Source organism: Rhinopithecus bieti, unplaced genomic scaffold, assembly GCF_001698545.2.
Source record: "Rhinopithecus bieti isolate Rb0 unplaced genomic scaffold, ASM169854v2 scaffold_13247, whole genome shotgun sequence".
Classification (NCBI taxonomy): Eukaryota; Metazoa; Chordata; class Mammalia; order Primates; family Cercopithecidae; genus Rhinopithecus; species Rhinopithecus bieti.
Genome location: NW_016807505.1, coordinates 38130 through 53296, shown reverse-complemented (window position 1 = coordinate 53296; position 15167 = coordinate 38130). Strand labels below are relative to the sequence as shown.

Genomic DNA, 15167 nt, shown 5'->3' with positions numbered 1-15167 from the left:
CTTGCCTACTTCCCAATAAACTCTCTATTTCTTTCAATCTGAAGAGGGTTTTAACTTGAAGGTGAACATGATTCTTTTCTTCCTTTCTGTTGTCAGGGTAAGATGTGAATCCTGTCTTCCCCTCAGCCTCTTCTCCCGCCTCTTAGCCCTCTCATGGGCCAGGCCACTTCTACATCTGCACTTGTACTATCTCTAGACAGCATTACCCTCTTTGACAAAATAAAGTATTTTTGTGTTCCAAGTTTCAGCTCTATCAATTTGTCTCCCTGAATAAATATTTTCAAATCTTTATTATTTATTGTATTTTACCTATTTTACCATGTTTTGTTTTCAAGTTTTACAATTGCTGTTAGCCTGGTAGGAGCCTTGACAGCTTTCAATGTCTGCACGTGGATGAACTTCACCTGAAATCTGCTTTCATCTTCTGGCAAGATCACCTACATCAAAACTTGCAGAATGAGTGTCAACAGCACAAGCCAAAATGACAGACAATGGTATAGCCTCCTTTATTGAGAAATGTTTTACTGCCATCATTCTTCATGCCACAGAGGATGACATCTATGGCTCTGTGAAAAATCTGACCTAAAACAGTAAGAATCAGAATTTCAGGATACTGTGAAGTCATTTATGATTTAACTACAATATTGCTTTGTGTGTGAATGAACTTGTTCCTTTATAATTCTAAAAGGGTTTTTCCAACAAGTGCAAAATAAGTCTATTACATGCATAATAGTATAACTGACAGGCATATTATCCTTTCCATATTAGAGGTACATAAAGGATATGCAAAGGATTCCATACCCTTGCCATATTAAAGGTACATATTTATGGAGTACATGTGAATATTTGATATATTTGCATAATCAAATCAGTGTAATTAAGATATTCATCACCTTAAATATTTTAGATTCTTCTTAAGTGCTGAACTCATTGACATACACTGTATGTCCCCACAATGAGCCTCCTACAGACATTGTACATTGGTCAATTCCGACCTTCTCTTTAGTATAACAGATGAAAGTTCCCTTATCTGTCTTTCTCTGTTTTACCCACAATACTCCTTATTCACCATAATATTGTTAACTAGAAGTATACACCCAGGTGTAGAGAAATGATTGAATAGTTGCAGGCAGAATGAATCAAGACGTTGTGGAGGAACTGGTAGGGATTAGATACCCCTCACCACATGTGAAAACAAAACAAAACAAAACAAAAAAATAGAGACACCTGAGAACTGTCAAACAATGACATGAGCTCTTCTATTGCCTCTGGAGTCTGGAGAATATTTCTGATGTCATCAAGCCATTCTCCATATCCAGTCAACAAATGGGAAAAGCATTTTTGCCAGCTCCCATCTGCCGTCATTACTGAGACATGGATCATAGAAATATGGGAGTAGACTAGAAGGAAAAAGTAAAGACACAGAAGGAAGCCATTTGAATGTACTTGGCTTTCAACACTTTCATTTCATACCAGACTGCAAGAAGACAGAGGCCGTTATATGATACAGCAATCTTGCAACCAGCCCAAGGATAAGTGAAGGTTCCTTAGAAATTAGATGAATGAGGTGTGTAAGTAGACTGAACCACCCCATGCTACATGAACCCGTCTTTGCTATGTTGTCTTAAGTATGGCATAAATTAGATGAATGAGGTGTATAAGTAGACTGAACCACCCCATGCTACATGAACCCGTCTTTGCTATGTTGTCTTAAGTATGGCATAAATTAGATGAATGAGGTGTATAAGTAGACTGAACCACCCCATGCTACATGAACCCGTCTTTGCTATGTTGTCTTAAGTATGGCATAAATTAGATGAATGAGGTGTGTAAGTAGACTGAACCACCCCATGCTACATGAACCCGTCTTTGCTATGTTGTCTTAAGTATGGCATAAATTAGATGAATGAGGTGTATAAGTAGACTGAACCACCCCATGCTACATGAACCCGTCTTTGCTATGTTGTCTTAAGTATGGCATAAATTAGATGAATGAGGTGTGTAAGTAGACTGAACCACCCCATGCTACATGAACCCGTCTTTGCTATGTTGTCTTAAGTATGGCATAAATTAGATGAATGAGGTGTATAAGTAGACTGAACCACCCCATGCTACATGAACCCGTCTTTGCTATGTTGTCTTAAGTATGGCATAAATTAGATGAATGAGGTGTGTAAGTAGACTGAACCACCCCATGCTACATGAACCCGTCTTTGCTATGTTGTCTTAAGTATGGCATAAATTAGATGAATGAGGTGTATAAGTAGACTGAACCACCCCATGCTACATGAACCCGTCTTTGCTATGTTGTCTTAAGTATGGCATAAATTAGATGAATGAGGTGTATAAGTAGACTGAACCACCCCATGCTACATGAACCCGTCTTTGCTATGTTGTCTTAAGTATGGCATATAAACTCACTACATTGTGAAATAATGCAAGTAGAGCTTCTGTAAGAGTAGAACACAATTATTCCTAACAAGGGGAAACTGGTAAGGCCTATCTCCTCTATTTGTTGTCTAGAAAACCTTCAGTTTCTTTTAAATTTGGGAACAAGCTTGTCTTTGCTCCTCACTACATAAATGTTACAGTCTATAGATTTTGCAGAGTGTAGGCCTGCTCTTTATATGCAGTGAAATTAAATTAAATGGTGCCAGGCTCTAACACAATTTTCTGGTGTTCAATATTTGCCCTTAAAATGTCCTGTGCACAGTATTGAAGCCCACAGACAGATTGCCGACATGCTTGGAAAAACAAATGCCCATCGATTAATGTGCAGTAAAAGTATTATTGTGAAGTATCAATGTCCTGCTCTTTTGGTTGCTCATGTTTCACAAATCTTGAATATCTTTCTAGATATCCCCATTTTCCAGAATGAGAAAATTGCATTAATTGCACATGAACCATATTCTATTGAATCTCAGAGAACCACCCAGGGAATGCTTCCTTCACTGGAGAATGTGTTCCTCTGAAGTTAATCCTGCTGTCATTAGGACACCCCACATTGTAAACCCTAATGAAATCATAGTCCGTTTGTTGGAGTTCTGATTTTTTTCTGATCTCTTCTTAATTTTGTGTCTGTCGGTGGTTTAAGATGAGACAACCCTTGTTCAACCTAGTTTGAGCAGTAATATCTTCACTAGCCAGGACACTTAGCCATCTAGTCACATATAAACCAAGTCAGAGGAGTGTTAAAATTTCAGCCTAAAACAATTGACATCCGTGATCAGTTAAATAATAGGGAGAAGGATAAATTATAGGCTAAGTCAACAAAATGAAAATCTAAAAGGCAGGAACATGAAAATATTTTAAAATATTATGCGAGATGAAAAAAGAAAATAAATAAAATGTTGCAATTTCCTTTTACAAGCCAATATTATAAAAATGTAGGCTGACTACAGCACATGTAGGTACACATTTTTAAGGCAGCATTATTTTACATCATTGAGAACCTGAAAACAATTTTAGTAATCACTCATTAAAGAGTGAGAAGAGGCTGGGCACGGTGTCTCACGCCTGTAATCCCAGCACTTTGGGAGGCTGAGGCAGGTGGATCACGAGGTCAGGAGATCGAGACCATCCTGGCTAACATGGTGAAACTAAAAATAAAAAAATTAGCTGGGTGTGATGGCGCATGCCTGTAATCCCAGCTACTCAGGAGGCTGAGGCAGGAGAATTGCTTGAACCCAGGAGGCGGAGGCTGCAGTGAGCCTGGATTGCACCACTGCACTCCTACCTGGGCAACAAGAGCGAAACTCTGCCTCAACAACAACAACAACAACAACAACAACAACAACAACAAAGATTAAGAAGAGAAAGCATGTCTACACTATGGGTGATGAGTACAAAGAAATATCATGTACACAATTATGAAAGTATTGTGGAAGGAATCATAGACTCCAGCCAATGTCTATAGCTATTGGGAAAGGAGCAAATTAAAAAAGAAAACATGAGTGGGCTGGGCACAGTGCCTCACGCCTGTAATCCCAGCACTTTGGGAGGCAGCGGATCATGAGGTCAGGAGATCAAGACCATCCTGACCATCATGGCGAAACCCTGTCTCTAATAAAAATACAAAAAATAGCCGGTGTGGTGGCAGGTGCCTGTAGTCCCAGCTAATCGGGAGGCTGAGGCAGGAGAATTGCTTGAACCCAGGAGGCGGAGGCTGCAGTGAGCTGAGATCGCGCCACTGCACTCCAGCCTGGGCGACAGAGTGGGACTCGGCCTCGAAAAAAAAAAAAAAGAAAAGGTAGAGTTTTAGCATCATCCTCTTGGTGCTGTCCTCAATATGGTGAGTGATTTCTTGAGCAATCTGGCTGTTGAAAATAGTATGGCTCCTGGCTCTCTCTCTAGCTCGTACTTTCACCATGTGACAAGCCTGTTCCCTCTTCACCTTCCACTGTGACGGGAAGCTTCCTGAGGCCTCCCCCAGGAGATGAGCAGATGTCAGCACCATGTTTACTGTATAGCTTGCAGTTCCCTGAGCCAATTAAACCCTCCTTATTTCCATAAATTTCCCAGTCTCAGTTATTTCTTTATAGCAGTGCAAGAATGGCCTAATACAAATATAAAAGTGAGAGAAGAAAAAATGGGTAAACTTCACTTTATTAGAATTAAAACTTTTGTGATTCAAAGTACACAATCCAGACAACCCAAAGAATGGGAGCAATGTGTGCAAATCATATGAGTGAGAGGGGACGATTATTGGAAGACACAGAACACTTACAGTTTAAAAATAAAAAGGGAAATACCCTGATTAAAAGTTGAGTAAATAAATATTTCTCCAGAGAAACTATACAAATGTGTAATAAAAACATAAAAATATTTTCAACACCTTTAGTCCTTAGTCAAATACAAATCTAAACCATCAAGAGATAAATACCTCTGGAATCTTAAGCATATTCTTAAGAATTAGAAGCCAGTTAGAAAAGAGTATATACTGTATAATTCCATTAATATGATATTATTGAAAAGGTGAAATTATAGAGATATTTATAAAATAGTGGCTAGTAGGGTATCAAAGGGGGAAGGTCAAAGAGGTGAAATACACATTTTATTTTTGTGTAGTAAAATTATTTTCTATGATGCTATAATGGTGTGGTAATGATACTATTTTTCATATCCTGAAAACATTTACATCAGAAAGAGTGAAACTTTATAGAAACAATAAGCATTATTTCATAAGTTGGAGGATCCCGTGGAACAATGAAGAAAAAAATAATATAATTGTGTAACAAATTTATAAAGATGGCTTTTAAAGAGCATGGGGGGAAAAGGGACTAATCCAAGAAATTTAAAATATAAGGTCTCCTAAGTCTAAAGGTCAAAGGATTTGTATATAAGCAGTCTGGTTGGTAATATTCTTTCCCATGAGGGTATAAATTACCAGTTTTGAAACCACATGGCATGTGTTTTGGGACTCATTGATTACATAAAGTTGGCCAACTGTCTCACTGTTAGAGAGAGAGGTTACATAACAAGTAGTGGGAAATGGTAGAAAGATCAATGTTTACTAGATTATATTCACGTAGTGCTGAAGACATTTTTAGAAATTCATGCTTAATTCTAGCCAGATATATATGGACAAATGTAGAAATATATGTATATATTCAGTACCCTATAAATCAACCTATCTCTTCATTTACTTGTGTGTAGCCTAAAACTCTTAACAGTGGCCAAGTTGGTTCTGTTAACTTAATTATACCATCTTTTTGGAATCTTAGTGGTATTTTTGGTGAATGGTATTAGAAATAATATCATATATATATACACACACACACACACATATATACATATACACACACACACAAACATGTATGTGTGTGTGAGTTACTACAGACACATATACATTTCTTTGCTCTCTCAGATGACAAATCATAGAATCAATTCATCCCTAGCAGTAATGAGTATACCCACTGCCCCAAACTTTGTTTCTAATACCATTCACCAAAAACACAACTAAGGTTCTTTGGGAACAAAAATACGGTATAATTAAGTTAACAGAATCATCTTGGTCACTGTTAGAGTTTGAGGCTACATACAAGTAAATGGATAGGTAGATTGAGTCATAGGGTAATGAATTAGATCATGTGGTGCTGGAAGCAATATAAATTCATGTTTAATTTCATATAGATATGTACAGATATACGTTGAAATATTTATGCATATGTGTATATTTATGAATAAACAAGAAATATTTATTTGCTTTGTCAGCTGACAGGACCTTAAATCAATAGACACCCAACAAGAGATAACAAAATTTACAGATATGCACCTAATAACAGAGTGTAAACTACAGGAGGCAGAAATTGATAAAACTGCAAGAAAGAGAGGAATGTCAGGAGCAATGACTACACCCGGCGTCCAGATCTTAGTTTGTGATTTCATTTTCCACTAAAAGAAACTAGGCTTGGGTAGGGAATAAAGGAATAGTAGGCTTGGGTAGGGAATAAACACAACGAGCCTGGAGCATCTAGTAGTGCCAGAACTAAAGAAATGTCAGCCACAATACGAACACCCGACTAACCGACAGTAAATCAAACCCTGATCGTGAGGGTATTTCAAAATGAGAGAATCTAACCGAAAGACATTCCAATGGCCATTACCGGAACAATGAGAATTAAAAAAATGCATTAGCATAGGTAGAGTAACAAATAAATATCTAGGTTTTCATATTAGTATAAATAAATGACTGAATAAATATTTAATAAGCAAAGGAGACAAGACACACGCTCATGGTGAGGGCTCTAAATAACTTTTGTAGACACCCTGCTCAAAAGAAGGGGAGCATGATCCTCCACTTCTTAAGTGTGTGTTGCATATAGTCATTTTTTAATTTAATTTTTTTATTATTTATTTATTTATTTGACACAGATTCTCATTCTGTCGCCCAGGCTGGAGTATAGTGGCATGATCTCGGCTCACTGCAAGCTCCGCCCCACCGGGTTCACGCCATTCTGCCTCAGCCTCCTGAGTAGCTGGGACTACAGGTGCCCGCCACCACGCCTGGCTAACTTTTTGTATTTCTGAGTAGAGATGGGGTTTCACCATGTTAGCCCGGATGGTCTCAATCTCCTGACCTCCTGTACCTTCAGATGATTTCTTACTGTTCATCAGTGGTGTGCTGGAAGCTCAGGTGAAGCCCTCAGGCTCTTTGTTTCTTCCCCAGACTGAGGAAAGTAAGGGCAGTGCTATTGCTGTGGTAGTGGCAGGGGGGCTGTCAGTTGCCACTGGGAGTCCTTCCCCACGGAAACACAGAGGCACTACTGGTAGGTATGCTCAATAATGGGTGGTCCTGTTCTGTGGTCCTGAGCCAGGGCCTTGCCTGTTGAAGAGTAGGGGGTGAGAACTCACATGAAGAGAAACTGCGCCCCTCTCCACATGGTGGCTGCAGTGTGCTGGAGGTGCCAGTGCAGTGCCTAGGCCATTTGTTCCTTTCTCTGCCTGAGGGCAGTTAGGGCAGTACCACTGCAGCTGCAACGGCAGACGGGTTGTGGGCTGTCTCTGGGATTTTCTTCAAAGAGAAATGCAAAGCTGCCCGGTGGAGTATTTTTCTAAGATGGAGTCATTTATGTCAATGGTGTTCTACACAGGACAGGAACTTGCACTTGGGGTGAAGTGGGGAATTGGAGTAATGGAGAAAGAGAAGTGAACAGGAACATCCAAGTCCATGACACTGTCAGTCAGCCTGCCTAGGGTCCTCTCTGCCTGTCTTCACCCTTGTCCTCCCCACACTCAAACCCTCCTGAGAGTGCTCATGTCTATCCCCAGAGGGCAGCGACCATCCTCAATTGTTCTGTCTTCCTGATGGGCACACCATACGGGTTAAGGTAACATTTCAAGAAACTAGATCTAGGCCGGGCGCGGTGGCTCACGCCTGTAATCCCAGCACTTTGGGAGGCCAAGACGGGTGGATCACAGGGTCAGGAGATCGAGACCATCCTGGCTAACACAGTGAAACCCCGTCTCTACTAAAAAATACAAAAAACTAGCTGGGTGAGGTGGCGGGTGCCTGTAGACCCAGCTACTCAGGAGGCTGAGGCAGGAGAATGGCATAAACCTGGGAGGTAGAGCTTGCAGTGAGCTGAGATCAGGCCACTGCACTCCAGTCTGGGTGACAGAGCGAGACTCCGTCTCAAAAAAACAAAACTAGATCTAGACATTTAAAGTTCCTCCATACAGAATGTATTCCTCTCTGAGTTGCTGCTGCACCACTGCCTGAGCTGCCCTCTCTCACTGGCTTAGTCCCTCCATGATCTGCCCTTCCCGCTCCTGCAGTCCTCACATGTCACTGAACCCAGCAGTCCGCTAATACCACTGCCCTCTTCTCACACCCTAGCCTGTGCCACTGACACACTTTTTCTCTTCTCTTTCCTTTTTCCTGTTTGCTTGCCTCACTTCTCATTCTTCAGAATCTCTTCTATTTGTTCCTCTTCCTATAGAACTTTGGTTCAGATTCAGAACTAGAACTTGAGGGAGTTAATAGTGTCTGTCTGCCTCTTGAGAGGATGTGAGGATTGAGTGAACTAATAATACATAAAATGTGTAGTCTAATCATTGTTCAATAGTACACATTATATCAGCATTTGCTAACAGTGACTGCTTTTTCCAAGTACTTGCAGGAAGTATCATGTGAATCACTTATAAATACGTCATTATTTCATGTCACAAGCATAAAACCAGTGAAAAACTATAGCATAAATGTCTTATCACTTATCACTTATCATTGCACAATTTGCTAATGAATACAGTGATCACAGTGCCAGAGATGAAGATTACGCATGCTCACACCAACAAGAACTTTCACCAAGGCCAACCTGGCTATGGCCCCCTCTGACAGCTTCATCTGCCAGCATAATTATTTCATAATTACTGAAAATAACTTTTGAACTTTTGTAAATGTGGCTATTTGTCTTAAAACACTCCTATGATCATACGTGATGGAATATAAAAGCAAAATACAATAACAAAAGTATTCCAAAATTTCTGCCAGTCAGGTCAAACTCTTCTGAATCACCTTTTAACTCATCTTGTCCATGAGTGTTCCTCCATTATCATCAGCTCTGTTAATTAGGACCTTTGATAATGCCACACTTATGTGAGATCATATCAGACTTGGAAAACCAAGGAATACAATTATGTTAGTTGGTTGTTTCTAATGTTGCTAGGCAAAGTGACGAAGAAAAAATAAATTTTGAGATCCATCTCCACGTAAGTAGACTTAGAGGTTCTGAGCGTGCTCTAAGTGAAACTGTAACCAGCAAAAGGGTCCAGCTGCTCACCACTTAGAGATAAAAGCCAAAATAACAAGAGTAAGGTGTCACAGAAAGAGAGTGAGCTTTATTATATGTCCTAGCAAGGGGAAGAGTGGGTGGAATTCTTTCCAAAATGTTCCACTCTTCAATTTGTGGAGGGAATCTGGAATTTTTGGAGAGAGGGGTTTGGAATGCATGAGAAACAAGGAACTAAGAGGTGTCAGGTGATGTGACCTGCTCCAGTGGCTTGTCTTGAATTATGGTTCCATCTAGCAAAGGGGCCAGTGCCATTGTGGGCCCAGCCAGGTTACAAATCAATGGCAGTCACTCTTACAGTTAATCTTTAGCCAGGAGTGGGTTCTGGCCTTGAAGTAATCTTTTGTCAGAAAGGGAATTCCAGAGATGTCTGCTCTGAATCAGGATGCAGCCTCAGAAGCTCCTAAAACAAATATCAAATGAGAGAGCATGATATGTGTTTAACAAGCATCTAGGTGAATAAAGGTGTATAATGCTTGGGAGCATAAGCCAAGAAAGGGAAAGGGAGCGGAGGCTCACAGCACATTCCGAGACTGTACATCAAGACGAAAGAAGGCATATTTGTAAAGTTTTTCTCGAAGCCACATAATGAAACTGGGAAGAAAGGAGGAACAAAAACATTCTGAGGCTGTGAAACACATCTGTAGTTTGTCTCAAAGCTACATTTTGGGACTGGAGAGAAAGGAGGAAAGAAAAAAAAGTTTTAAAATGCAGTTTGAAGCTAAGCTACTCTGTTACAAGAATAATCTCACCTTTAGCCACAGGGCCCAAACTGCTAAAATTCAAAGACAAGCCCAACTCAAACAATTGGCTACATTGTTGAACCCTTGGTCTAGCAAGGGACCTACTATAAATTGAGGGCATTAGTTGGGAAAGAATGGGACCTTTAAACTGGAATGGAAACCTCTGAAAACACTGATGAGGCTGGAGACATTGAGCTCTGAAATTCTGATGAGTCTTGTTTGTGGCCTCCCGCACACATCCCCATGGCAGTGGCCTTCCCCCCAACAGTGTATGTATAGGCCCTTCCACCTCTGTCTGGGGAAATTAACTCTGCATTGCATGAGGAAAAGGTAATGAGCTTCCCTGAAGCTGTTGCCAAGGAATACAGTGCTGCTTCTCTTCAGGCCTTACTCCAGCCACATTTTTTGCTTCCAGACCTATAACTAGACTCAAGCCCTAGCAGGCCATAAAGGTAATCCCATATGAAGCATGACCCATGAGAAGGTGCACCACACTCAAACAAACTACTTGAACTTTCTAATTTATATGAGCAGAATCTGGGAACGTATGTGGAAATGGATATTTAGGGTCAGTTTTGAATACAGTAAGAAATTCTTCCTCAAAGGTTTAGCTTGCTTACATTTCCTTGTCCTTCGTTCCCTTTCAAGGCCAGACTTCCTTACTCTCTGTGTTCCCCCTGCTCTGGTAAACAACTTTCCTGCCAGTCTTTATCTATAGAGCCCGCATTCCACATCTGCTACCCACTCTGTGAATTACTCCTCCCATCGCAACAGTTACTCTCACCAAAACAGATCTTCCCACCTTCCCACTGGTATACAACTGCATTCCTGCACTTTTCAAGTTAGTCAGCCGGGTTTAGCTTAAATTGTGTGGTCCAACTCCAGCCAATGGAGGCAGGACACAGTACACAGGGACGAGCTGTGTTAGAGATAATAAAAACCTCTGCTTTCTTTTGTTCGTGTGTGCTCTCACAGTGACCAGACCTATGAGGGGCACCCTCCTGCAGGAGTAAATTTGCCTTGCTGAGAAAATTCATATGCAGGTGCTGTTTTATTTCGCAGCACTGAAAAATCTGCTTCTAACAGTCAGGAGAGTGGTAGAGGGAACATAAAGTTGCATGAGGACAAGTTTATTGATATGAGCCCACTAAGCAAATATTCTGCTTCAAATGTCACAGCTTGGGGATTTAGGAATGATGTTAGTAGTTTGCTGCAATGTTTGCTGAATTCTAGTTCTAAGACTGTTTACCATGAACAAGTCGGAGATGCCCTATCTCTCTTTGTTTAAATTTGAGGAAGGAACTTAGAAACTTGGGGAGAGTGAAATGCTAGAGTGGATTTGTCACTGACCCACACAGAGAAGGTCCAGAAGACATACTTTTTAATGATACTTTGAGAAACAGATTAGTGTGGGAAGCCCCAGTGTGTCTTAACAACTCTGTGATCTCTCTTCCCTGTAGGCCAGATCTTATCATGGAAACCACAGACCATCACTTAAAATATTTAAGTGCAATGGAAATGTTGGATCTCAAGGGGCCTTGGGGCCAAGTGGCAGCAATCAACCTTCAAAGGCTAGGGGGTATTATTATGTAAATGAGCAGCAGAGGTAAAGCAACAATCAGATTGTTCTGACTCCTATATATCTGTAATGTTTGCTAGTTAGCCATGGTGTTCTCAAAAAGTAAACAGAAAGCTTTCTAAAGGCTTACTTGGTCTGAAGAAGCAGAAAAAATTCAGCTCAAGTAAACAAAAGTCTAACTGGAATTATGAAGAAGCACAGAATCATAGCCCCACACTCAATTCTCACACTTGAGCCAGTTTACAGTCCCAGAACTCCCTGTAAGAAAGAACAGCCAGGTCCCCTCAAAGAAGGATGCAGGTACACTACCAACATTATATACTGTTCATCTTTCTTGTATTCTCCCTTGAAGAGACCTATTATACAAGTCTGTAACATGGTCTATCCACAAAAAAAGTATAATGGATTTGTCACTAGTGAAGAGGCAAAAAAAGTAAAGACAGTTGTTTCCATGTGAATGTTCACCAATGTGTTATCTCAGCAGAGGACATCTGCAATAATCAAGTGGATGGGATAATGCATTCCGAGATACTCATTATCCTCTATCCAGCCACACCTGTCATTGCACCATAGGCTGATGAACAAAGTGACCATGGTGTCAGGGATGAAGATCATGCATGCTCACACCAACAGGACTTTCACTCACCAAAGCAAACCTGGCTGTGGGTCCGAGTGGCCCATCTGCCAGCTGCAGGGACCAATACTGAGTCTCTGATATGACAATGTTCCCCAGGGTGATCAGCAAACTACCAGTTTTTGCATGATTATGTTGGGTATCTTTCGTCAAGAAAGGAGCAGTGTTTTGCCCTTCCTGGAATAGATATTTACTCTAGATGTGGATTTTACTTCCTTGAACATAAGCTTTCTGCCAAAACGGTAATTTATGGACTAATAGCATGCTTTATCATCATGGTATTCCACAAAACATTGGCTCTGATCAAGGAACTCCAATCACAACCAACGTATTGTAGCAGTGGGCTTATGGTCACGAAGCTCACTGGTCTTACTGTGTTCCCCATCATCCCAAGAAGACCAGCATGGGGTTAAGTGCCATCATGATTCAATTAGCTCCCACCAGGTCTCTCCCATGACATGTGGGGATTATGGGAACTATAATTCAAGATGACATTTGGGTGGGGACAAAGCCAAACCTTATCTTTCCAGCCTTGACTCCTCCCAAATTTCATGTCCTCATATTTCAAAACCAATCATGCCTTTTGAACAGTCCCTAAAAGTCTTAGCTCATTCCAGGATTAACCCAAAAGTCCAAGTCCAAAGTCTCATCTGAGACAAGGCAAGTCCCTTCTACCTATGAGCCTGTAAAATCAAAAGCAGTGGGTACTCTGTGTGGGGGCTCCAACCCCACATTTCCCTTCCTCAGTGCTTTAGCAGAGGTTCCCCATGAGGGCTCTGTCCCTGCAGCAAACATCTACCTGGACACCCAGGCATTTCCATACATCCTCTGAAATCTAGGCAAAGGTTCCCAGACCTCAATTCTTGACTTCTGTGTGCCTGCAGGCCCAACACTATGTGTAAATCACCAAGGCCTGGGGCTTGCACCCTCTGAACCAATGGCCTGAGCTGTACCTTGGCCCCTTTTAGCTGGAGCAGCTGGAGCCAAAGCAGATGGGATGCAGGCCACCATGTCCTGAGGCTGCACAGGGCAGGGGGGCCTGGGCCTAGTCCACAAAACATTTTTCCCTTTAGGTCTCCAGCCTGTGATAGGTGGGGCTGCCATAAAGTTCTCTAACATACCCTGGAGACACTTCCCAATTGTCCTGGTGATTAATATTAGGCTCCTCATTACTGATGCAAATTTCTGCAGCTGGCTTGAATTTCTCCCCAGAAAATCAGGTTTTCTTTTATTTCACATTGTCAGGCTGCAAACTTCCCAAACTTTTATGTTGTGCTTTCTCTTGAATGCTTTGCTGCTTATAAATTTCTTCTGCCAGACACCCTAAATCATCTCTCTCAAGTTCAAAGTTCCACAGATCTCTAGGGCAGGAGCAAAATGCCACCAGTCTGTTTGCATAGCAAGAGTGACCTTTACTTCAGTACCCAACAAGTTCCTCATCTCCATCTGAGACCCCCTCAGCCTGGACTTCATTGTTTGTACCACTATCATCATTTTGGTCAAAGGCATTCAACAAGTCTCCAGAAAGTTCCAAACTTTCCCACATTTTCCTGTCTTCTTCTAAGCCCTCCAAACTGTTTCAGCCTCTGCCTGTTACCCAGTTCCAAAGTCGCTTCCATATTTTGGGGTATCTTTATAGCAGTACCCCACTACTGGTACTAATTTACTGTATTAGTCATTCTCATACTGCTAATAAAGACTTACTTGAGACTGGGTAATTTATAACAGAAAGCAGTTTAATTGACTTACTGTTCAGCATGACTGGGGAGGCCTCAGGAAACTTACAATCATGGTGGAAGAGAAAGCAAACATGTCCTTCTTCACATAGTGGCAGGAAGGCAAGTGCCGAGAAAATGGGACGAAAGCCCCTTATAAAACCATCAGATCTTGTGAGAAATCACTTACTATCATGAGAACAGAAGCATGGAGGTAATCGGCCCCATTATTCAATTACCTCCCACTGGGGCCCTCCTGCAGCATGTGGGAATTATGGGAACTACAATTCAAGATGACTTGGGTGGGAACACAGCCAAACAATATCAGGTGCCAAGTTGAAAAATGATGGGCTTGGGATGGTTAATTTTATGTATCACATCAACTGTATTAATGAATACTTAGAAGACTGGTAAAGCATTACTTCTGAGTCTATGAGTGAGGAGTTTGGTGTGTGTGTCATTTGACTGAGGGGTAAAGATCCACCCCCAAGAAAAACAAGCACCATCCAATCTCCTTGAGGCTAAATACAACCAAAAAGGCATAATTTTTTTCCTGTCTGTCTCTCCTGGAGGAAGGATATTTCTTTTCCTGCCCTTGGACAACAGAAATCAAAGATGTCTGCCCTTGAAACTCACGGCTTACTCAGATTTGTAGGCTTTTGGCCTTAAATTTGAGAATTACCCCAGGGCTTCCATGGTTCTGAAGATATGATGTTGGACTGGGCCACACCACCACCATCTCAGGGTCCTAAGCTTATGGATGGCCTGCCTTGGGACTTCTCAGTCTCTATAATCACATGAGCCCATGCCTAATAAATTGCCTCTCATCTATCTATCTATCTATCTATCTATCTATCTATCTATCTATCTTCTATCTATAACTATCATCTATTGGTTCTGTATCTCTGAAAAACACACATTATACACCAGTAAATGCTTCAGCCTGCTGGTCCATCATGCATTCTCTCTCTTTGCTCCCCCTGATCCCTGCTGCTTGGGAGTGTTTGTTTCAGAGAGTTCTCCGCTTCCCATTAGCCCTGCAAAGAATGCTGCCCTCTTATCTCCAGGATCTGTTAGTCATACACTGAGGGATATTTCATGCCTTTTGTTGTGTTGTCTCTTAGGTGTCTCACTTGACCAACACACCTGGACCTCACGTTTTTGTCCCACTCAGCATTCTTTTTTTTTTTTTTTTTTTTTTTTTTT

The 15167-nt window shown here is 41.3% G+C and overlaps 1 long non-coding RNA gene across 1 annotated transcript in view; it reads right to left on the bottom strand.

The window, feature by feature from the left end:
- Nucleotides 1–394: 394 nt before the first annotated feature.
- LOC108535948 (uncharacterized) overlaps nt 395–15167 on the bottom strand; it is a 44159-nt gene continuing 29386 nt past the window's right edge. Inside the window, exon 3 of the long non-coding RNA XR_001887365.1 lies at nt 395–582. This is a non-coding gene — a long non-coding RNA (uncharacterized LOC108535948). The remainder of the gene's footprint in view (nt 583–15167) is intronic.